This window comes from Triticum aestivum, chromosome 2D (genome assembly GCF_018294505.1).
Source record: "Triticum aestivum cultivar Chinese Spring chromosome 2D, IWGSC CS RefSeq v2.1, whole genome shotgun sequence".
In the NCBI taxonomy this organism is placed as follows: domain Eukaryota; kingdom Viridiplantae; phylum Streptophyta; class Magnoliopsida; order Poales; family Poaceae; genus Triticum; species Triticum aestivum.
Genome location: NC_057799.1, coordinates 547,044,674 through 547,067,942, shown reverse-complemented (window position 1 = coordinate 547,067,942; position 23,269 = coordinate 547,044,674). Strand labels below are relative to the sequence as shown.

Genomic DNA, 23,269 nt, shown 5'->3' with positions numbered 1-23,269 from the left:
AACCGCATCCGAAAAACATTCATACACAATGGCCGCCTAAGCACACATGCACGTGGCCGAAATCGCTCCCGCCCACTATTTGGGACACCTGGGATTACCATCCTACCCCCGACCCGCAGTAGGTCCGAAATTTAAGAGGGGGGCAAAGTTTGTACTTTCCCCAAATTTCAAACAAGCGCGTCCCATGTTCTGTTCAAAAAAGCCAAAAACAAGCGCGTCCCAGACCGAAACATGGTTCCCCCCACCCGTCCGATTCCCCATTCGTACTCTGTGGGCGCCAAAACTACCTCTCCACCAGCCGCGAAACCCCGGCGTCCTCCGTCCGCCACCCCATCCCACCCATCAACCGCCGCCCTCCTCCATCACGCCGGAGCCGATACCCCGACGTCGTCGTCCACCGCAACCTCAACCGCAACGCCCTCCACGGCTAGTAGTTGAAGTCGAGGCCGAGCCGTCCGTACCTGAGCCAGTTCAACCACGCCGTCCTGCGCCTCACCGCTGCCGCTCCAACTTCACCACCCTCTACCGCACCGGAGCTGTTCCTGCTACGCCGTCCTTCGCCGCCTCGGATCTGCTTCCCCTCCGCCGACATACGGCCACGGCAACATAGTCAACAATTTGGCCATGGGTTCGTCCAAGACCGCACCCTCCAGAACATCGGTTTCCCCGGTAAAAAGAAGAAGATCGGCGCGAAGTGTGGAGGTGACCACACCGGCAACCGAAAAAGGTACTCCTCTTCCCTTATTCGTGCAAATCTTACGTCTCTGCTTGCACGGTATTCATCCCACAGAAGACACTAGTTGACCGCTTCTTGTTGATACTAGATGTTCCTAGTAACTCGCGATGCACAAGGTTTCTCCTCATATACTATTTCACCTTAGCTAGAGGTCCGTCGCCCCCCTGAATTTCAATTTCTGGCCAGTTGATTCCCAATTAACGGAAGCATTCCCTGCGCCTGTTACACCGGGGAAGCAGCGCCTTGGTGTTTATCTTAGGGGCGTGTGCGGCCTAGAGCTACTAGCGCCCGATCTGGAGGTCGACCGGGATTAAAGGGATGGCCTGGGGGCGCTGCCAAGCACGGCGGTGGTGTGAGGTCGATGGGAGGGCGGGGCGGTGGAGGCAGGGGTCTGGGCCAGTGGTCGCTGGCGGTTCGAGAAAGATCGTCAACAGTGACTGGCGGGAGGTAGACGAAGGCCATCTGCCCGTTCCTTATAGATCGGACGGTTCATTAAAAAAATTGACTGACCTATTTATTTTCAGTCGACTGTTATCTTAGATATGACCACATGTGGTGGTGTGCTGGAGGAGTACCTGCATTTCCTGTGCTCATATATTACAAAATCATATGGAGTAGAATCTAATTTTGTTTGCCATGCAATGTTGTAGAGCTATCATATGTCTCCTATCATTATTTTTCAGCCACCTGCTATCTGCTACTTTTACAGTGCACTAGTTCTGCACACACTTCACCCTTACTCTCACTATTGTTTTTTATGCAAGGGTATTTCAGACTCTGCTGCCATGAGAGAAGCCAAAAAGAAAAGAGAGAAGTCGCTCCAGCTTTGTGTGCGGTTAGGCAAGACACATTACAGCGCTATAAAGGGTGAAGTGTCAGCAAATGGAGATGGTAAACGTAGCTCTGGAGTTGATGACCTCGCTCGCAATGAACCACCATCCCAGGTGCTTGCTTTAACTTCGCGGTGTCATATGTGGTTGCATGTTCCATATGGTGTCTAGCTTGTATTCGAAAGGCCAAAGTCGGTAAGATAAGGAAAGATATTTTTTTTACATGAACCACCATCCCGTGAGCACCAGAAGACAAATAGCTAGTCAGGGCACTGGCCGAGCCAGTGACAAGCCCAGCAAAGATATGCATCACCTGGAAGCCAACTAAAAAGCTGCGATGGTGGCGAAGCAGCCCGCCTCCCACCAGGCTCTTAGGTCCTTGATGATCATGCTCACCACTCCAGCCGGATGTCTAGCTTGTATTGCTTCCAATTTGGTTAAATTGCATCTGCTTAGCTTACACATTATACCTTTGAATATGACATGCCTTTCTGTTTTTGGTACATACTAGTACATCTGTGTATTAACCATGTTCTTACATCAAACTAATGTTCTTGTGTATCCCTCATCAATCACTTATGACGAGGCAGGCAGGCAAGGGGACTACTCCTCATTTAAAGAATGCAGCATCATCCTCCCGACATGATTCTCAAGAAATAGAAATGCTAGATGAAGATAGTGAACATAGCTCTGTAGTTGATTACAACATTTTCCCTACACTAGCATCGCAGGTGCTTGCTCTAACTTGGCAGCGTGATATGTGGTTGCATGTTGCATATGGTGTCTAGATTGTAATTCTTCCAATCTGGTTAAACTGCATGTGCTAGTCTGCTTAGCTTATACATCATACCTGTTAATGTGACATGCCTTCCTGTATTTAGTACATAGTACATCTGTCTATTAAGCATGTCCTTACATAAAACTATTGTTTTTTTGTATCCCGCATCAATCAACATGACGAGACACCTTTAGTATATGCAGTGCGATATTAGTTGCATCTTTCATATGATTTATAGCATGCGCTGCTTCTAATTTGTTGAAATTCCATTTATGATGGGACGCTTTTAACTTGGCAGAGTCATATTGGTTGCATCTTTCATGTGGTGTCTAGCTTGCATTGCTTCTTATTTGCTGGAATGGTTTCTGCTTAGTTTACACAAAAAGTTCTGAACATGCCATGCCGTCCTGTTTTTCGTACATATTCCATCCCGGTATCATGTGTTTGCCTTACATCAAAGTAGTGATTGTCAGTATCATGCATGAATGAGTTCTGAAGAGAGAATTTTATTGCTTTTTCTTGTCGGTTTTACTTGACAATTCAAAATCAATAAAGCGGAAGGAAGTTAGCAAGGCAGCGGATAAAGGTGCTCCTTCCGAACGGAGGGCCTCTACAGTTTCTACTCCTCCACACCCCCAAGATGATTTCCAAGACAACACATGCATAGACACTCAACAAAGCTGTGTTTATGATGAGCACGTCTCCCCTAGTGCAGCATCACCGGTGCTCTCTCTAACTTGGCACTGTTATATGTGGTTGCATGTTATGTGTGATGTCTAGCTTGTATTGCTTCTAATTTTGTTGAATTCCATCTGCTTACTTTACACATTATACTTGAATAAGACACGTGTTCCTGTATCTAGAACATACAATATCTGTCTATCACACCATGTTCTTACATCAAATTACTACTGTTGTGTAACCTGCAACAATCACTTATCATAAGACACGTTTGACTTCGGAGTGTGATATAGGTTACATCTCACATTCTTTTCTAGCTTGTACTACTAATTTGTTGAAATGGCACTTATGACGAGACAGTTTTAACTTGGTAGAGTGATATTCGTTGCATCTTTCATATGGTGTCTAGCTTACATTGCTTCTAATTTGTTGAAATGCCTTCTCCTTAGTTTACACATCATAAGCTGTGAATATGCAATGCTGTGAATATGCAATGGCACTAATGACGAGAGACCTCTAACATGGTAGTGTGATGTTGTTTGCATCTTGCATATGATTTATTTCTTGTACTGCTTCACATTTGTTTAAACGCCATTTATGATGAGACACTGTTAACTTGGCAGAGCGATATTTGTAGCATCTTTCATATGGTGTCTACCTTCCATTGCATTGCTTCTAATTTGGTGAAATGTCTTCTTCTTAGTTTACACATTATAGTTCTGGTTATCTCTTCCGTCCTGTTTTTCATACATATTACATCCTCCTATCATGTGGTTGTCTAACATCAAAGTTCAGTTCGTCTGCATCACGCATCAATTTGTTCTGAAGAACTAAATTGTTATTCGTTTTTCTTGTCGGCTTGACTTAACATGGCACGGAGAAAGAGGAAGAAACACAGAATGGCAGGGAATGAGAAGCGGATGAATCCTGCAGATTCTGCTGGTACTGATGGTGCAATAGAAGAAGTCCAGCGGAAAATTCTACAAACACGACATCCCATGCTACACGAGTTGCAAAAAAAGCCAAACAGAAACAAATAGCTTCCACCAAACAAGCAGAGACAGCCCTAGTTCTTGCAACACCTACCACAGTACTACCAGCTGCATGACTTACTCGTGCGTCAACTGAGCTAGCTGTTGGAAATATGCCCTAGAGGCAATAATAAATGGTTATTATTATATTTCTTTGTTCATGGTAATTGTCTATTATTCATGCTATAATTGTATTGTCCGGAAATCGTAATACATGTGTGAATACATAGACCACAACCTGTCCCTAGTAAGCCTCTAGTTGACTAGCTCGTTGATCAACAGATAGTCATGGTTTCCTGACTATGGACATTGGATGTCATTGATAACGGGATCACATCATTAGGAGAATGATGTGATGGACAAGACCCAATCCTAAGCATAGCATAAAAGATCGTGTAGTTTCGTTTGCTAGAGCTTTTCCAATGTCAAGTATCTTTTCCTTAGACCATGAGATCGTGCAACTCCTGGATACCGTAGGAGTGCTTTGGGTGTGCCAAACGTCACAACGTAACTGGGTGACTATAAAGGTGCATTACGGGTATCTTCGAAAGTGTCTGTTGGGTTGGCACGGATCGAGACTGGGATTTGTCACTCCGTGTAAACGGAGAGGTATCTCTGGGCCCACTCGGTAATGCATCATCATAATGAGCTCAATGTGACTAAGGCGTTAGTCACGGGATCATGCATTGCGGTACGAGTAAAGAGACTTGCCGGTAACGAGATTGAACAAGGTATTGGGATACCGACGATCGAATCTCGGGCAAGTAACATACCGTTTGACAAAGGGAATTGCATACGGATTGATTGAATCCTCGACACCGTGGTTCATCCGATGATATCATCGTGGAACATGTGGGAGCCAACATGGGTATCCAGATCCCGCTGTTGGTTATTGACCGGAGAGGCGTCTCGGTCATGTCTGCATGTCTCCCGAACCCGTAGGGTCTACACACTTAAGGTCCGGTGACGCTAGGGTTGTAGAGATATATGTATGCGGAAACCCGAAAGTTGTTCGGAGTCCCGGATGAGATCCCGGACGTCACGAGAGGTTCCGGAATGGTCCGGAGGTAAATATTTATATATGGGAAGTCTTATTTTGGTCGCCGGAAAAGTTTCACACTTTATCGGTATTGTACCGGGAGTGCCGAAAGGGGTCCGGGGGTCCACCAAGGGGGTCCACCAGCCCCGGGGGGCCACATGGGCTGTAAGGGGTGCGCCTTGGCCTATATGGGCCAAGGGCACCAGCCCCAAGAGGCCCATGCGCAAGAGATAAGAAAAAAGGGAGAGTCCTAAAAGGGGAAGGCACCTCCGAGGTGCCTTGGGGGGGAAGGACTCCCCCCTGGCCGCACCCTTCCTTGGAGGAAGGGGCAAGGCTGCGCCCCCCTCTCTCCCTTGGCCCTATATATAGTGGGGGGAAGGGAGGGCAGCAACATCTAAGCCTTGGGCGCCTCCCTCCTCCCCTGCAACACCTCTCTCTCTCTTGCGAAGCCCTGCCGGAGAGCCGCTACATCCACCACCACGCCGTCGTGCTGTTGGATCTCCATCAACCTCTCCTTTCCCCTTGCTGGATCAAGAAGGAGGAGACGTTGCTGCACCGTACGTGTGTTGAACGCGGAGGTGCCGTCCGTTCGGCACACGGTCATCGGTGATTTGGATCACGGCGAGTACGACTCCGTCATCCACGTTCATTGGAACGCTTCCGCTCGCGATCTACAAGGGTATGTAGATCCACTCCTTTCCCTTCGTTGCTAGTAGACTCCATAGATGCATCTTGGTGAGCGTAGGAAAATTTTAAATTATGCTACGATTCCCAACAGTGGCATCATGAGCCAGGTCTATGCGTAGTTACTATGCACGAGTAGAACACAAAGCAGTTGTGGGCGTTGAGTTTGCCAATTCTTCTTGCCGCTACTAGTCTTTTCTTGTTTCGACGGCATTGTAGGATGAAGCGGCCCGGACCGACCTTACACGTACTCTTACGTGAGACAGGTTCCACCGACTGACATGCACTAGTTGCATAAGGTGGCTAGCGGGTGTCTGTCTCTCCTACTTTAGTCGGAACAGATTCGATGAAAAGGGTCCTTATGAAGGGTAAATAGAAATTGGCAAATCACGTTGTGGTCATACGTAGGTAAGAAACGTTCTTGCTAGAAACCTACAAACCACGTAAAAACTTGCAACAACAATTAGAGGACGTCTAACTTGTTTTTGCAGCAAGTGCTATGTGATGTGATATGGCCAGAAGATGTGATGAATGATATATGTGATGTATGAGATTGATCATATTCTTGTAATAGGAATCACGACTTGCATGTCGATGAGTACGACAACCGGCAGGAGCCATAGGAGTTGTCTTTATTATTTTGTATGACCTGCGTGTCATTGAATAACGCCATGTAAATTACTTTACTTTGTTGCTAAACAAGTTAGCCATAGAAGTAGAAGTAATCGTTGGCGTGACGACTTCATGAAGACACAATGATGGAGATCATGATGATGGAGATCATGGTGTCATGCCGGTGACGAAGATGATCATGGTGCCCCGAAGATGGAGATCAAAGGAGCATGATGATATTGGCCATATCATGTCACTATTTGATTGCATGTGATGTTTATCATGTTTTTGCATCTTATTTGCTTAGAACGACGGTAGTAAGTAAGATGATCCCTTATAATAATTTCAAGAAAGTGTTCACCCTAACTGTGCACCGTTGCGAAGGTTCGTTGTTTCGAAGCACCACGTGATGATCGGGTGTGATAGATTCTAACGTTCGAATACAACGGGTGTTGACGAGCCTAGCATGTACAGACATGGCCTCGGAACACACGCAATACACTTAGGTTGACTTGACGAGCCTAGCATGTACAGACATGGCCTCGGAACACGGAGGACCGAAATGTTGGAAATATGCCCTAGAGGCAATAATAAATGGTTATTATTATATTTCTGTGTTCATGATAATAGTCTTTTATTCATGCTATAATTGTATTGTCCGGAAATCGTAATACATGTGTGAATACATAGACCACAACCTGTCCCTAGTAAGCCTCTAGTTGACTAGCTCGTTGATCAACAGATAGTCATGGTTTCCTGACTATGGACATAGGATGTCATTGATAACGGGATCACATCATTAGGAGAATGATGTGATGGACAAGACCCAATCCTAAGCATAGCATAAAAGATCGTGTAGTTTCGTTTGCTAGAGCTTTTCCAATGTCAAGTATCTTTTCCTTGGACCATGAGATCGTGCAACTCCCGGATACCGTAGGAGTGCTTTGGGTGTGCCAAACGTCACAACGTAACTGGGTGACTATAAAGGTGCATTACGGGTATCTCCGAAAGTGTCTGTTGGGTTGGCACGGATCGAGACTGGGATTTGTCACTCCGTGTAAACGGAGAGGTATCTCTGGGCCCACTCGGTAATGCATCATCATAATGAGCTCAATGTGACTAAGGCGTTAGTCACGGGATCATGCATTGCGGTACGAGTAAAGAGAGTTGCCGGTAACGAGATTGAACAAGGTATTGGGATACCGACGATCGAATCTCGGGCAAGTAACATACCGATTGACAAAGGGAATTGCATACGGATTGATTGAATCCTCGACACCGTGGTTCATCCGATGATATCATCGTGGAACATGTGGGAGCCAACATGGGTATCCAGATCCCGCTGTTGGTTATTGACCGGAGAGGCGTCTCGGTCATGTCTGCATGTCTCCCGAACCCGTAGGGTCTACACACTTAAGGTCCGGTGACGCTAGGGTTGTAGAGATATATGTATGCGGAAACCCGAAAGTTGTTCGGAGTCCCGGATGAGATCCCGGACGTCACGAGAGGTTCCGGAATGGTCCGGAGGTAAAGATTTATATATGGGAAGTCTTATTTTGGTCGCCGGAAAGGTTTCGCACTTTATCGGTATTGTACCGGGAGTGCCGAAAGGGGTCCGGGGGTCCACCAAGGGGGTCCACCAGCCCCGGGGGGCCACATGGGCTGTAAGGGGTGCGCCTTGGCCTATATGGGCCAAGGGCACCAGCCCCAAGAGGCCCATGCGCAAGAGATAAGAAAAAAAAGGGAGAGTCCTAAAGGGGGAAGGCACCTCCGAGGTGCCTTGGGGGGGAAGGACTCCCCCCTGGCCGCACCCTTCCTTGGAGGAAGGGGCAAGGCTGCGCCCCCCCTCTCCCTTGGCCCTATATATAGTGGGGGGAAGGGAGGGCAGCAAGATCTAAGCCTTGGGCGCCTCCCTCCTCCCCTGCAACACCTCTCTCTCTCTCTCTCTCGCAGAAGCTTGCGAAGCCCTGCCGGAGACCCGCTACATCCACCACCACGCCGTCGTGCTGTTGGATCTCCATCAACCTCTCCTCCCCCCTTGCTGGATCAAGAAGGAGGAGACGTCGCTGCACCGTACGTGTGTTGAACGCGGAGGTGCCGTCCGTTCGGCACTCGGTCATCGGTGATTTGGATCACGGCGAGTACGACTCCGTCATCCACGTTCATTGGAACGCTTCCGCTCGCGATCTACAAGGGTATGTAGATCCACTCCTTTCCCCTCGTTGCTAGTAGACTCCATAGATGCATCTTGGTGAGCGTAGGAAATTTTTTAAAATTATGCTACGATTCCCAACACTAGCAGCACGTTCCCAAGCTCCCTTGCCACCTGGCACTACTTCCCAAGCACTCTTGACACAAGACGAGTTGGCAATATCAGATGAACCTTGTGAGCTTCAACAACAAGAAGGTAGTTGCTGGAGTCAAGTTACAGTTGCATGCTTCTTTATATGTAGTCTCACAGTTTGATGTACACTAATACTTCCTATGTTCGTTGTTGGACTAGCACCTAGGCGCAAGAGGAAACAAACATCAGGGATAATGCTCGATAGGTTAACTAAATCTAGAGGAGGAAGAATGGAGATCTGTTTTGAGGCAGGTTTAAAAAGGCCACGTGATGCTACAGAGTCAGCCAAGTTAGTATCAGAGGCAGCGGTTGCCGTTAGGTGTCATGTACGTATCCTCCCAACATGGATTCAGTACAGGAATGACAAAGATGAAACCCAGTTCAACACCTTCCTCGACCATTTATCTGTAAGTATGGTTATGTATGGAAACTAGTAATATCATCTTGCTCTGTCCCATACTTTCTAGGTTGCTGATAATGAGACTCCCATAATTTTCAACAGATGAGGTTCAAGTTGGATAGCCAAGATGATGTAACCAGACAAGCTTGCACCCATGTTTTCAAGTCTTCTCTACGACAGTATTGGTATAACTTGAGGAAAACTCACTTTGAAGGCAAGGCTAACAGTGAACTTTCCCAAACATCTCCAGTGGAAAATATATCGGATGAAGACTGGAGGGGCCTTGTTAAACACTGGTCTGATCCAAAGTATCAGGTACATTATATATATGTGATCAGATCACATGTTGAAGTCCTATTTACGCATGTGCCACACAAATCTATCTTCTTGTAGGTGAACTGTTCAAAGAACAAGGCCAACCGTACGAAAGTGAAATTCCAACAGACGACAGGATCTCGTAGCTATATTGCACACTGCGAGGCTCTTGTAATTAGCTGCTGTTTCACTCTTTTCGCTGTACCATATTATCAGATCTATATTGACTTGTTCGAAATGCAGAGGAAAGCCCGCAAGGACCAAAAAGTACCTGAACCAAATGTTGTGGAAATCTTCAAGGACTGTCACACCAGCAAGAAGAAGGGCATGACTACACTAGTCAAAGCCGCTGTTGTAAGTCCTTAATCCTCATGCCTTTTTAACTACTACTTACTCTGACTTGTGCCTTGAACTGCATGGTTTGCAGCCAATGTCTATTACTCTTTTCAATTTTATACACAATTGTCTTAGCGTATCATTGCACCTTACAAGGTTTAAAAGAGAGGAGTGATGTTCATTTGATCTTGACCCGTAATCTAGTTCCGTGCTGGACCTGCCCACACAACGTTACAATTGCCTGTTTGTCTGTTCTCAGTTGTTTTGTGATATGAATGATGTCATACTATGCTTACCGTATTATAAACTTCATCTCTTTATCCTTAGCCCTTAATACAATGTGAAGAAATAGACAATACATTAGCGATGGTACATGGTCATATGTTTGGAACCTGGTTTTATTATGTACTTTACAATAAAATACAACTAATATTTTACATGGGTTCACCAGAATAAGTTCTGTATATAGACCAAAGCTATTTTGTTTGGTTTTGCTGCCTCCTTAATATCTTCTGTTCTAGTACTACTAATGTAAAACCTCAACTTTTCAGCAAGCTATGGAAAAAATGGTGGAACCGCCACCTTCTGAAGGTGGCGAGGCAACTATAACCGCAATGTCAGCTCTTGCTGCAGTGGGTCAGTACCTGTCCACTAACAGTGCCAAAAGCACGTTCCTGCGTAATACTGGGTTGGTTGTTAAGGCAATATCATCCAAACTGCCTCATGATCAAGATATGCAAGCTCAAAGCAATGTTGTATCTGCGCTCCAGACACAAGTCCATTCCCTAACAGAGACCCTTTGTGAAACAAGGAGAAACATTGCTCAATGTCGTCAAGATATGCATGGTTTTGAAACCAGACTATCAGACATTTGCTATGTTGTTCAGGAGCCTAGGGGAAATGAAGGCGAGGGTTATGGTGCTCCATCGGACAATACAGCATGAAAACGTAACAGTCAGGTCAAATGAACTGAGCTTCTGAACTTCTGGTGGTGCATTTATCTGCTAGACTGTTAAGTTTTATGCCAACCTTCCTTTTATTATATAGTTGTAATTTTTTTGGTGCGATACAAAATTTCTTCTTAACGTGCAACCACCGGCTGAAGAAAACAACAAGCCATTTTTGTATAGTGTAGGGTGTTCCCTATATTTGCACTGGTGGCGATCTTTGATGCCGAGTGGATGTAATCTGTGCAATCGCCTTAATAGCCTAGCGTTAGTTTCGGCCTTATTTATTTCCTAGTCTTCTTTTTCCCTGGTTTGCTAGTGGCCGCAACTACCATGGGCCATATATGGGCCGTAGGATCCATGGGTCTCCTACGGGCCGTCGATAAATGGGCCTGTAATCGGTGGGCCTCGGGCCGTCGGATAAATGGGTCTACATGGGCCGTAATCGGGCGTAATTGGTATCGGCCCAGCACAGTAACAGGCCGTTAACAGGCCGTAGGACAGCAAAGGCTTAATTCTGTCACAGGCATAACGGGTCGTTAATGGGCCAGAATATAGGACGGGCTGGAAACGGTGCAACGGGTTAACAGGCCAGAAACGGGCCGACTCTTGCCATGGGCCGAATTTGGCCCATTAGGGTAACAGGCCAGTAACGGGACGACTCTTGCCATGGGCCGAATTTGGCCCATTAGGGGAACATGACAGTAGCGGGCCGACTCTTGCCATGGGCCGAATTTGGCCCATTAGGGGAACAGGCCAGTAACGGGCCGGAAGTAATCGAGGGCCGAAAAGGAGCCCAAGAACGTATGGGCCGTCAATAGGCCGAAAGCTAACACGGGCTGGAAACGGCCCATGTAAATCACGGGCCGTTAACAAGTATAAAGAAAATTACTGTTCATTACGGGCTAGAGTCACCGTGGGCCTGTAAAGGGCCGAAAGATACGAAGGCCTCATATGGGCCGAAAGACGTCGTGGGCCATACATGGGCCGAAAGTGAAATGGGCTGGTGTTATATTCGACGGCCCACATGACGTTGTTGGGCCGATTTCCTTTAGGGCCTAACGGGCCGTGAGTTAACGAGCCGTAAAATGGGCTATTTGCGAAGAGACCGTTAACAGGCTTTTCATGGGCCAGCCCGTTAACTTTTGACCAAGTCAAACGGGCCGGCTTTGTAAGCTAAATGGGCCAGTGGTGGGCCGTGGCATGTGTCGACATATCATAGGCGCCTACCTGACCCACTGATGAGCTGACACGTGTTTCGTCCGGCCAATAAGAATTTTACACGTGGAAATTTCCCATTGGTCGGGGCTGTTAACGGGTTATCGGATACAAAACCCGACCCAATAGCTTAACGGCGTTCCGTTCCGGTGGATGCCACATGTCGGTCACCCTTGACGAAAGCACTTCTGTGACGCGCGATTTATCGTCATGGAAGTGGACACTTCCGTGATGATAATTTTGGTAATGTCATGGAACACTTCTACGACAGCACAGGTATGACTATCTTGATTCTGTCATAAAATCGTCATGGATGTACATGCATGACAAAAAACGCGACCTACTGTGACAAACACGTATCATCACGGAAGTGTATTTTTTTTAGTGAGGCCACTCCTCCTGCTCCAACTCAGCCACGTCAGCCGTCTCCGCCGCCTCAGCAATCGCGGAAGAGAGCCGCCGCAGCTATGGTGCGTAGCGGTACGAGTCGAGGTAGTACAGGAGGTACAGGCAGAGGCAAGCGATATCAATATGGTCCAAGCCTCACTCCTCTTTCTCAGAGGCCTTACGACATGACCGAGGAACAAAACGCAGCCATAGTGAAGGCCCAAGTGGACGCCCATTTTGGACCGAAACCTGCACCGCCGCCAAGGGAGAAAGTGTCTGAGGAAAAGATTGACCACTTTATTCGTATGGCTAGAGCACCAGCTCTCAAGCCTGTTGACTCAGACTATGAGCGCCAAATTAGGAAGGCACATCGAGCACGACTACAAAAGGAGTCGAGCTCGAGCTCGACCAAGCAGCTGGCAAAGAATGCGGGGAAACCGTTCCCCAGCTGGGAGAACAGGCGGCACAATCGATCCCCCCGCTTGTTGTACCAACACATGAGAGTATCGGCGCCGGTTAGCTGGTAATAACCGACGAGCATAGAAGGCAGGCTAAAATTCTCGGTATCACTGTTGGACAACTCCTCGAGATCGAGCCCATGTCTCCGCTTAGAGAGGAGGACATAAAATGGAAATATGTCCGCGGCCAACCTTTGGTCAAGCCTGAGGAGGTCAAGAACCTCCCAGCGAGAATGTATGAATTGCATGATTGGTACATGAAAATTACCAAGAGTTTCAATCGAGAGTCCCTCATGGTGAACGTCAAGGAAGAGAATTACTTCCATAAGCTAGCTCTATCCGTTGAGTATTCAGAACTATTTCAGTTATTCAATCAAGAAGCACTCGACAAATCTCTCGGCAGTTGCTATTGTCTGTAAGTGATTTCTTTCTGTAATTGAAGTCTCAAGCTAGCTGTAGTGCTCATTTTGATCGATCATTACCTGTAATTATCCTCACTATATTCTTTTCTGTGGTATTATGCAGGATGAAGATGTATGAAATGAAAAAAGCTGGACGCTATGGCATTGGGTTCATTGACCCAAATACCATTAATGAACACACATGGAAATTGGATTGGTATAAAGCAGATGTAGATAATAAAATGCTAGAGTTCTTGAAGCGCCTCAATACCAATGAAGATATACTACTTCCTTACAACTTCTTGTGAGTCACACTATCTTGTACTACAAATTCTATTTTTGCTTACTAGCTAGCTAGATGTTGATTAGTGTTATGCACATGCCCGCTTAATTAAGACATGCAAACATGTGCGCATGCAGTTACCACTGGATCTTGTTAATCATTAAAGTTGAAGAAGGAACAGTTGAAGTACTGGACTCACTACTTAAAAAAGAAAGTGAATTCACCATCTTGAAGGGGATAGTCGGCAGGTAATTTCAATCATTATTAACTATATCTCGGCCTATTTAGTTCTTCATTTCCTGATATCAACTATTTAATAACCCCTTTATTCATTTTCTTTGCCGGCGGGCAGGGCTTGGGCAAAGTTCATCAAGGTGACTCCAGGCAAATGGCGACAAAAACTGTTTTGGTTTCGACCCAAGGTAAGTAATTAAGTAGTAGTAGCTAGCTAGCTACCATCTCTTTAATTCTTCTTTCAATACCATTAATTAATGATCATGCTTGATTAATTATTATCTGATTAAATCCTATTCTCGTAAACGCCCTAAAGCAGGCGCCGGGGACTGAAGTGTGTGCATACTACGTTTGCGAGAACATTCGTATGATGGTGTCTGAAAGGAGCAAATCTGATAGAGAGCAATGGGTACGTTTGCCAGAACACTATTCACAATTTTTACATGATTATCGATATCTAGTCACACAACTAATACACATGCATATTGATCTCCTTCTTAACAGTTCAAAGACGTGCGGGAGCAGCTCCTAGCAACGGAGCGCATACGAGCACTTCAAGAGGAAATAGCGGGATTTTTGCTCGACCAGGTCATAGATCCCAAAAGAGAATACCATTACCGGCTACGGCCCCCATGAACCACTCCCAATTGTCATCATGCTCCGAAGGCACCAACGCAACATGTAGGAGAAATTGTATATATATACCTAATTGTATATATATATTCATGTGTATGTGTGAATAATGGTGGTTCTACGAGAAATTCTATTTATATATATGCATAACGTGTACAATATGTAGTATCGTAAAATACCAACAAACGAAAAAGAATTAAATGGAAAACACAAAATTAAAGAAAAAGAAATCATGAACCCAAAACCCCCAAACATTTTAGTACCGGTTGGTGTTACCAACTGGTACTAAAGTGCTCCCCGCCCCCGGGCGCTGGCTCGTGCCACGTGGTGGCCCTTTAGCGGCGGTTCGTGCATAACCGGTACTAAAGGGGGACCTTTAGTCCCCACCCTTTAGTGCCGATTATAGAACCGGCACTAAAGGCCCTTACGAACCGGTGCTATAGCCCGGTTCTGCACTAGTGAATCTAGGAGGCCCCCCTAGCCCTAGGTGCTTTTATTTGACTACCTTTAATGGATGACATGTATAACAAGTGAAAATCAGCCCAAATCTTGACGGTCGCTCACAGTCTATCATCCCTCCAAGATTTTGCCCATGCACTGCCATTGCGCCTCTCTCCTTGGCCCTCGCCCTCTGTATTCCCATAAGTACATCAATGATAATCCAGTTGGCACGCTATTTCATAGTATGCCTAGCATGTGTCTACTCCTTCGATAGCGTGATGCGGGAGGCTATATCTACCTCCTTTGTATGGTGTTGTCCTGGCTGCCTCCGTATACAAGGCTGTCGAGTGTTGTGGATTACTCATGATGCGCAATAGGTGTGCCTGCCTCTGATCCTGGCCACCAGTGTCAATTGTTTTTGAAGCAACGAACATTCTCATCGGTTTTCATGAAACAAACCACCCACAACATTAGTGTGGACAATACATGCACATTTCCATTATGTATTTTTATGGAAGCCAGCTTTGATTTAATTACTGGATTTTACTATTGGATGGGTAAAATCTTGGATGGGATATATCATGAAACTTTAGGCCAGATCCACTTTTAGATCCCTTTTTTTGGTTAATCCGACCTTCTTTCACATGCATTTTTTAATGGCTATAATGCGTAAGAAAGATAGAAAAAGATCAATATATAGCGAGTCTAGAGTCCACATTTACTGCGAAGAGATTATCTCAAAGTCTCTACAAAGGAGTTTCTTTTTAAGAGCATCTCTAGCAGACCCCGTAATACGCCGACCCGCAAAACGCGTTTGCAGTTTGCGGAAAAACGGCTTTGCGGGCCGGCGCGGGCGGCCGCAGAGTCAGATCCCACAAACGGGCCCGTATAGAAGGATATTCGCAGAAGATGCTTTTTTATGGGTCGGCTACCCCGGGTCTGCTCGGGCACTGCCGGGTCGACCCGCAAACTGAAAAACCCCAATAAGCGAATTTGATAGTGATTCCGACAGACGAGTTCAAATTCAAATGCTAAAACATAGTTCGCACGCAAAAAAAAGCATAATTTTGTAGTTTGCACGCAAATAAAAGCATAGTTTTGTAGTTCACGCGCAAATAAACGCACCATGGCATCTATCTAGTCCTGCAAGCTCGATGCTTCGTGTTTCCTTTTGATCTTCTCCTTTGTCTTCTTGTCTCCATCGGGCTTGTTCAAGTTTCTTGGGACATCATCATCTTCATCTTCATCCATGTTGGTAAGTGAACCTCTCTTCGGTGGGGTTCTTTGTCAATCAACTTCCACTTCTCGCAACCTTTGAGCATATCCCAACAATGCTCTAGCTTAAATTTTTTGCCTTCGGAAGCTTCCATGTCTTTTTATCTTTGTAGGGCAATTTTGTCCTACACAATTTAAACAAAGTCAAATGATGCAATCACTTCATATGACGCAAAATGATATGCACAACTCAGGACGTGAAAACGAACTCACATAGTCGGATTCCACGGTGCCACTTGGAGATGCATTGCGTACTTGTTCCAAGCAAGCTGCCCAATGGTTGCAAATCGGCTTAATCACGTCCCAACACCCTTGAAGGGACCAAAAGGTCCGTGATGTCCTATTAGGATGCTTGGCCATCGTGTGAAAGTATAAGGAACCAACGACCAAATTATCGCTAGTTAAAAACTAAAATTGACTAAAGTATAAGGAACCAATGACCAAATTATCGCTAGTCATTGTAAACGCCTTAGATATGATGTACACACAGCAAGCACAATGCATCGATTAATGTAGGTGTGCGCGCGTGGTGGCCACGGGCGCGCAATACCAGAGGAAAAAGATGTGGCGGCGTGTACGCACTAGCCATAGCGGCATGAAAGGTGAAAATCCCAAAAATCCCAACACCAGGGGTGGAAACGAAGACCGGCAATGCCCACATCAACACACGAACAGAAGGCACGACCCTCATGGCTCCTCAAATTCACTATAAAAACACGCCAGGGGAGCGTGTGTTCGCCACGCTGCTGCTTCATTCTGAGTGTTCTGGGAGTTCACGTGGAGAGTCATTTTGTGGTTGTTGTGGCCTGGTGCTTGATGGTGGCGTCTGTAAGATTTGTGATATTATGTGTAGGTGTCCGTAGTGTACTGTTTAGGTGACATCAGGTTTTCGCCCCATGATTGTTGTTTCTGATGACAGACGCAGATAATGGGTTTCCTGGTGTTGCCCCGAACTCGCTTTTTCTCTTTCTCTTAGCCCTGCTAGTTTCAGTTCCTGAGAATGTATTTCCGTTATGATAAGTAATGGAAAGGGGAAGCCGGGTTCGAAAAAAAAGCTCCCGGACGCCATGGCCGTGAACAACACCAAGCTGGCCACGGTGGCGGACGCCGAGAACCCGGCCGTGATGTGCGGCGACGTCGACAACTCCGAGTCGTCCATCGACTTCGCCGGGCGCGCCAACTGGCTGCGCGCGGCGGTGCTGGGCGCCAACGACGGGCTTGTCTCCACGGCCTCCCTCATGCTCGACGTCAGCGCCATCAAGCCCGACGCGCGCGCAATGGTCGTGTCCGGGTTCGCCGGCCTCCTGGCGGGGGCGTGCAGCATGGCCATCGGAGAGTACGTGTCCGTCTGCTCCCAGCGCGACGTGGAGATCGCGCAGCTGGACCGTGATGGCAAGCGCGGCGGCAATGAGGAGAAGGGGCTGCCCAGCCCGGCGCAAGCCGCGGCCGCCTCCGCGCTAGCTTTCTCCGTCGGGTCGCTGTGGTGGTCGCCGTGGCGACGTTGGCACTGGCAGCGTTCGGATGCGTGGGCGCCGTGCTCGTGCGGGCCCCCGTGGCGAGGTTGTGCGCGCGGGTGGTGGTGGGAGGGCTGGCCGCTATGGCCGTCACCTTTGGGTTCATGATGGTCTTCCGGGCCAGCGGCGTATGAGAGACTGTCAGATTAGTCGCCGTCCTCCCGTACGTACGTCATGTACGGGCATCGCCATAGTCTTCTCGGAATAAAATACACTGCCCCCGTGCTTGTACCTACAGCTCACTTATTTTGACCGCTGCAGTGTACTCTATCCATAACTAATAATAATAATAATAATAATAATAATAATAATAATAATAATAATAATAATAATAATAATAATAATAATAATAATAAAGTTTGAAGAGTTTCTTCGGGGTTTTCTCGTGGTAATACCTAATACGTGTCATAATTATATGATAAGGATTTAATATAAGCGATCGTACATACCGACCTGGGGAAACTGAAAAAAAGCAAAACCATAATTTTTGCATGAAGGAACGCTAGTCAAAAACTAAAATTACAAACAAGACCGAAGAAACCTCTAAGTTTGACACCAACGCCCGTCACCTGCTTCGTCACCTACTTCTGGCACCATCATAGCATCCAACAAAGGAAAAAAAAACGGATCACCTCCACACCCGAGTTCGACGCGACTCCATCACTGATATGCAGCTTTGTGGACCTCGAAGATGGTCGCCGAAGGCAAAACCATTACCGTTGAACGAATCAGCATAGGGCGACACCTTGAACACGCCGTCGAAATCCGGATTTGGCACCCCCACATGACTAAGACGTCGGAGGAGGAAACTATACCTGGCATGCACGTACCACGAATCCAGCCCATGATCCACCATCTTCCAGATGCCGCTGATGCAGACCACAATATGTATCCCCTTTTGGACTACCTCCCAAGCTCCGCGCTGACGCTGGAGCAAACGCCTTCGAGATGACGTAGCCCGGGGACACAGATCCATCACGAGGATACTACCGCCGCTGCACCTTCCTTGCTTGAACAGAGTGGAATCCAAATCCATCAAAACAATAGGATCGATTGCCTCGTCGGAGTAGAATCTGAAGAGACATTATTCAGCGCCGTCATCGCTGCCGGTGAAGCCAAGACGATGAACAACCTAAAAACTAAACTACTTTGACCTAAACTATCCACACGCGTGGATCTGACGGCCAATCCTCACCACCGATGACCAGGTCATCGGTGGAGGGGAGCCGCCGGAGGACGGCGGCGAAAAAAGACGCTCTGGGCGGCTGCGCGAGGACACCCTTTCTTTCTTAGAAAAGCTCTTTGTCCGTCATCAAAATTGCTCTCCGAATAAAATACAGTACATAGTACTCCCTTTGTAAACTAATATAAGAGCTTTTAGATCACTATAATATTCTAAACACTCTTATATTAGTTTACAGAAGGAGTACTAGCCAACGTCCATTTGTACATAATTTTATATTAATGAAAGTACCGTACAACAATTGTTCTACTGTCACAGGGTCAAAAAAAAGCACTAGCCAAACGTACTTGTACCTACGGCGGCGGCCTACTTATTTTCTTCCGTGTAATAGAGTAGTAATCAAACGTCAAATGAAAACGTTTAAAATCGTACTATAGCACTAGGTGATTTTAATTCCACTCCGTGTATGAGAATTGTTTCAAAGGATGAGACACAACATTTCCGTGCCAAAGAGCAAATAGGCACGTGTACAATCCTCAATTGGCGAAAAGTTCGCACTTAAAGCATCTACAGTCGGGCGCCTCATACCAACCTCAAACGCCCGGACGGAAGGCTTGGTAAAAAAATTGACTCAGACAGGCTCCTCAAACCGCCTCAAACTTCTGGTCTGACCGCCGCCCCTCATATCCAGCCCAAATCTGGAAAGGATATGTGCGTCCCATGCGCGCCCGGGCTCATCCACTACATCAGCCAGACGATCTGGTCCCACGCGTAATCGGCCGGAAAACCAACGGTCCGGCAAGCGTCTCCTCCGGTGGGGGTGTAAACTCTGCGTGGTGCTGCTCTAGCTCGCCGCCCGAGGGCCAAGGTTCCGCTATTTAACCGGACGACGTCACCCAGCCCTAGCCACACCCACTTCCTCACTCTCTGTGCCGCCAGCCAGAACCCATCCACATCTTTCCCTCTCTGCCTCCCTCTTTTCTTGCCGCCAGTCTCCGCCATGGCCAGCAGAAGAAGACAACCTATGCTAGGCGAACGGCGGAGCGGTGTTTCTAGATAATCAAGCAGATCTGTGCGAGGCGTCCCGCCCATATCGCAGCGGGCCTGTGTTCGGATTCGCCAGGGCCGAAGAGGGAGGAGGGGAGCAACAACCAGAGTCAGAGTAGTAGCCGGAGCCCATGGAGGAGAAGGATGAGGACGCGGCGGAGCCAGAGCCGGTTGCGGGCTTTGCCATGGAGGATGGCATGGTGGAGTTTGAGGGGTCCCAAGCGACGGAGATGACGAGAAAACTGCAAACCTGGGGTTCATCTAGGATGAGGCGTATGTCGAGGACAACCAGCGGTTCATCCGGCAAGAACGGGCGGAGATCGACGCGCTTTTTGTCGAACTGGGTCGGAGGCCAACGCGGAGGTGCCACGGGAGCCGGAGTTGTGGCTACCGCCCATGTACCTGAAGCCGGGCATGGAGATCGTGGACATCTTCGAGGAGGAGTAGGTAGTGTAGGTTGTAGTTGATCTACGTAGCACATAGTTTTACTCGTTTGCATGCTTTGTATGGATTTAAGGTTTGAAGTATAAGGTATTCGGATGCACAGAACGAAATTTGAGGGCTGCCGGTCACTGCCCTCGGACGCGCCCTGGCGTGTCCATGGGTGTTTGAGGGCCTGGATTAGGTGTCGACGGCTGTAGAAGCTCTTACCCCCCTCTATGTTCTCTGATCACGCATCACCACCAAGCCCCCAGGCCAAGAACAAGTGCCTCAACCCTCGAGCAACCCGCCTCATGTATCGGCCTTGCTACTACTTGTCGTGCTTTCTGCAACGGTGAAGCTGTGACATCTCTCTTCTGGTGGACCTTGGAACAACTCTAGTAGAGACATCATATTGGCAGGCCTTTGTAACGTGTGCACAAACTCAGAATCATCAAATACCAATCTACATAAATTCCATTAAAATAGGATGCGTCTGTCATTGGATCATAGATTCTTCCTCAATTATCTCCAACTCAGAATACACTTGGTTCATAGCACACATCCAAAAACATCAATTTCATTCCTATAACAGAAGCGAAAAAATAGTCACGTCGTGGTTTACGTTCATAGAATAACTAATTAATTAAACTAATAATGTACCGAGCACTAAGCTACTTGTGGCCACATCGACAACTGCGGCGTCTCGATTCCCCACCGGGGGTGAGGAATGCGGCCATGCGGGCCTCGATGGCCTAGAAACTGGCCTCAACGACCTCGCCCAAGGACGGCCACGCGTCACCAGCAAAATTTGTGGGCCTCGATGTTTCAGAAGGACCTCGACATGCTCATGACGCACTGACCATGCATTTGTGTCGGCGACGAGGGCGTATGCGTGGTCCCAATCCGCCGCTCCCTTTCCGCATCCCCCTTTCGCCACTCCTCCACTGCCACGTCATACATGTCCAAAAAGGGAACCAATGGTTCCGGCTGCTTCTCCTCTTCATCCCCAAAATTGAAGATGACCGGGAGCTCCTTCCACTATGCCATGGACGATGAAGTGGTGGATTGGAGGTGGGCGGGAGGGGATTGGGAGGCGCTCGAGGGAGGAATGGTTAAGGGAGAGAGAGGAGCATCAGTATAGGCCACTGTGCACTCCATTAAATGGGCAGTTGGGGAGGTGGCGGGCGGCCATCAAGGGGCGCTTTTCCCGGTGATATGCGATCTCGCTGCTCACACGCCTCATGTCGGCCAACTTACAAGCCTCCTCTTGCCCTACTCACACGCCTTATAGCCTAGCAAGCAAGCTAGAAGATGTTGATGGTGATAGTTATCTGACGAGCTCCCACCAGAATCTGACGGTCATGTTCCCGTGTCATTTATTTGTCAGGTGGTTGACGGTCATGTTCTCCCCTCTCTATTGGTGCATGGTTGCCTGCATTGCTTCAAATCCTGCATATAGCGTGAGGAGGAAGAAGATGAAACTTTCCTCCTGTGCCGGTAGTTGGGTTTGGAGCGAGCTACGAGCGTGGCTTCCACAACCTTCATATTTGAAGGTTATGAGGTCGTTTATGGAGCGAGGTCCATAATATATGGCGGTCGCGGCACATATGACAGATTTTGTAGAGTATCATTTTGTGTGTTGATCGACATACTAGAAGTCACTATAGTGACTGACCACATATTGCGCATCTGCTAGAGCTGCCCTTATTGCTTAGTGAGGCCCAATCTGGGAGGCCGTCCCTAGCCCTAGGAGATTTTATTTTTAACTTTTAATGGATGGTCTGTATAACCAATAAAAATTAGCTCAAATCTTGATGGTCACCCTCTAGCCCATCACCTCTACAAGAATTTGCCCATGCTCCGCCATTGCGCCACTCTCCATGGCCCTTGCTCTGCAAGTTTCCATAGGTACAAAGATTATCTAGTTCGCACCCTATTTCATAGTATGTCTTGCATGTGTCTACTTCTTCGATAGCGTGCTGCGGCAGGCTATCTCTACCTCCTTTGTGTGGTGTTGTCCTAGCGGTCTTCGCATACCAGATCGTCGAGTGTTGTGAATTATTCATGATGCGCTATGAGAGTGGGTTTTCAACTCCCAGGGTTTTATATTTTTTTGAATTTACTATTCAAAGAGGTGTAGGGACACCTGGGAGCTATCACACCGTTCTCATGCGGTATATGTCTACCCGCCTTGATCCTGGCCACCAGTGTTAAATTTTTTTTTGAAGCAACGAACATTCCCATCGGGTTTCTGAAAGAAAGCACCCACAACATTAGTGTGGACAATACATGCACATTTCCATTATGTATTTTTATGGGAGACAGTTTTGATTTAGTTAGTGCATTATACTATTGGGTGGGTAAAATCTTGGGTCCAACATATCCTGAAACTTTAGGCCAAATCCACTTTTAGATCACTTCTCCGGGTTAATCCGACCTTCTTTCACATGCATTTGTAATGGCAATACTGCTTAAGAAAGATATAAAAAGATAAACATATATCAAATCTGGAGTCTGCATTTTATAAAGCGTGTGAAGAGATAATCTGGAAGTCTCTACAAAGGAGTTTTCTTTTTTAACAACGCCAATTGTTTTCTTAGGAAACAGTTTCACTATTTCCCATGCAACTGGAAAGTAAATACTACTAGTTGTTTTAGTCCGTACTAAGAACCATCCAATCTGAACGTTAAGATTCATGCAAGTTTAATTGAACGAACAAATGTTCATTGAACGATTATTTCATTCTCAAAATATTTCAGCAATTGTGGTAGTACACACAAATTATTTGGTTAGATCTCGCTAAAATTCAAATGGAAAATTTAGTACCATGACCCAAATGTAATGATGACCGAACATCGCTAAGAAAAATTCTAAAACTGAAATTTAAAACCATTTTTATGTAGGAGCAAACAAGCGACCAAATTATCGCTAGTCATTGTAAACGCCTTCGATATGATGTACACTCAGCAAGCACAATGCATCGATTAGTGTAGCTGTGTGCTCCTGGTGGCCACGGGCGCGCAATACCGAAGGGAAAGG

General features: G+C 47.0%; 1 pseudogene; it reads left to right on the top strand.

The window, feature by feature from the left end:
* The first annotated feature begins 16,830 nt into the window (after nt 1-16,830).
* LOC123049899 (vacuolar iron transporter homolog 5-like) lies at nt 16,831-17,804 on the top strand (annotated as a pseudogene).
* Nucleotides 17,805-23,269: the final 5,465 nt, after the last annotated feature.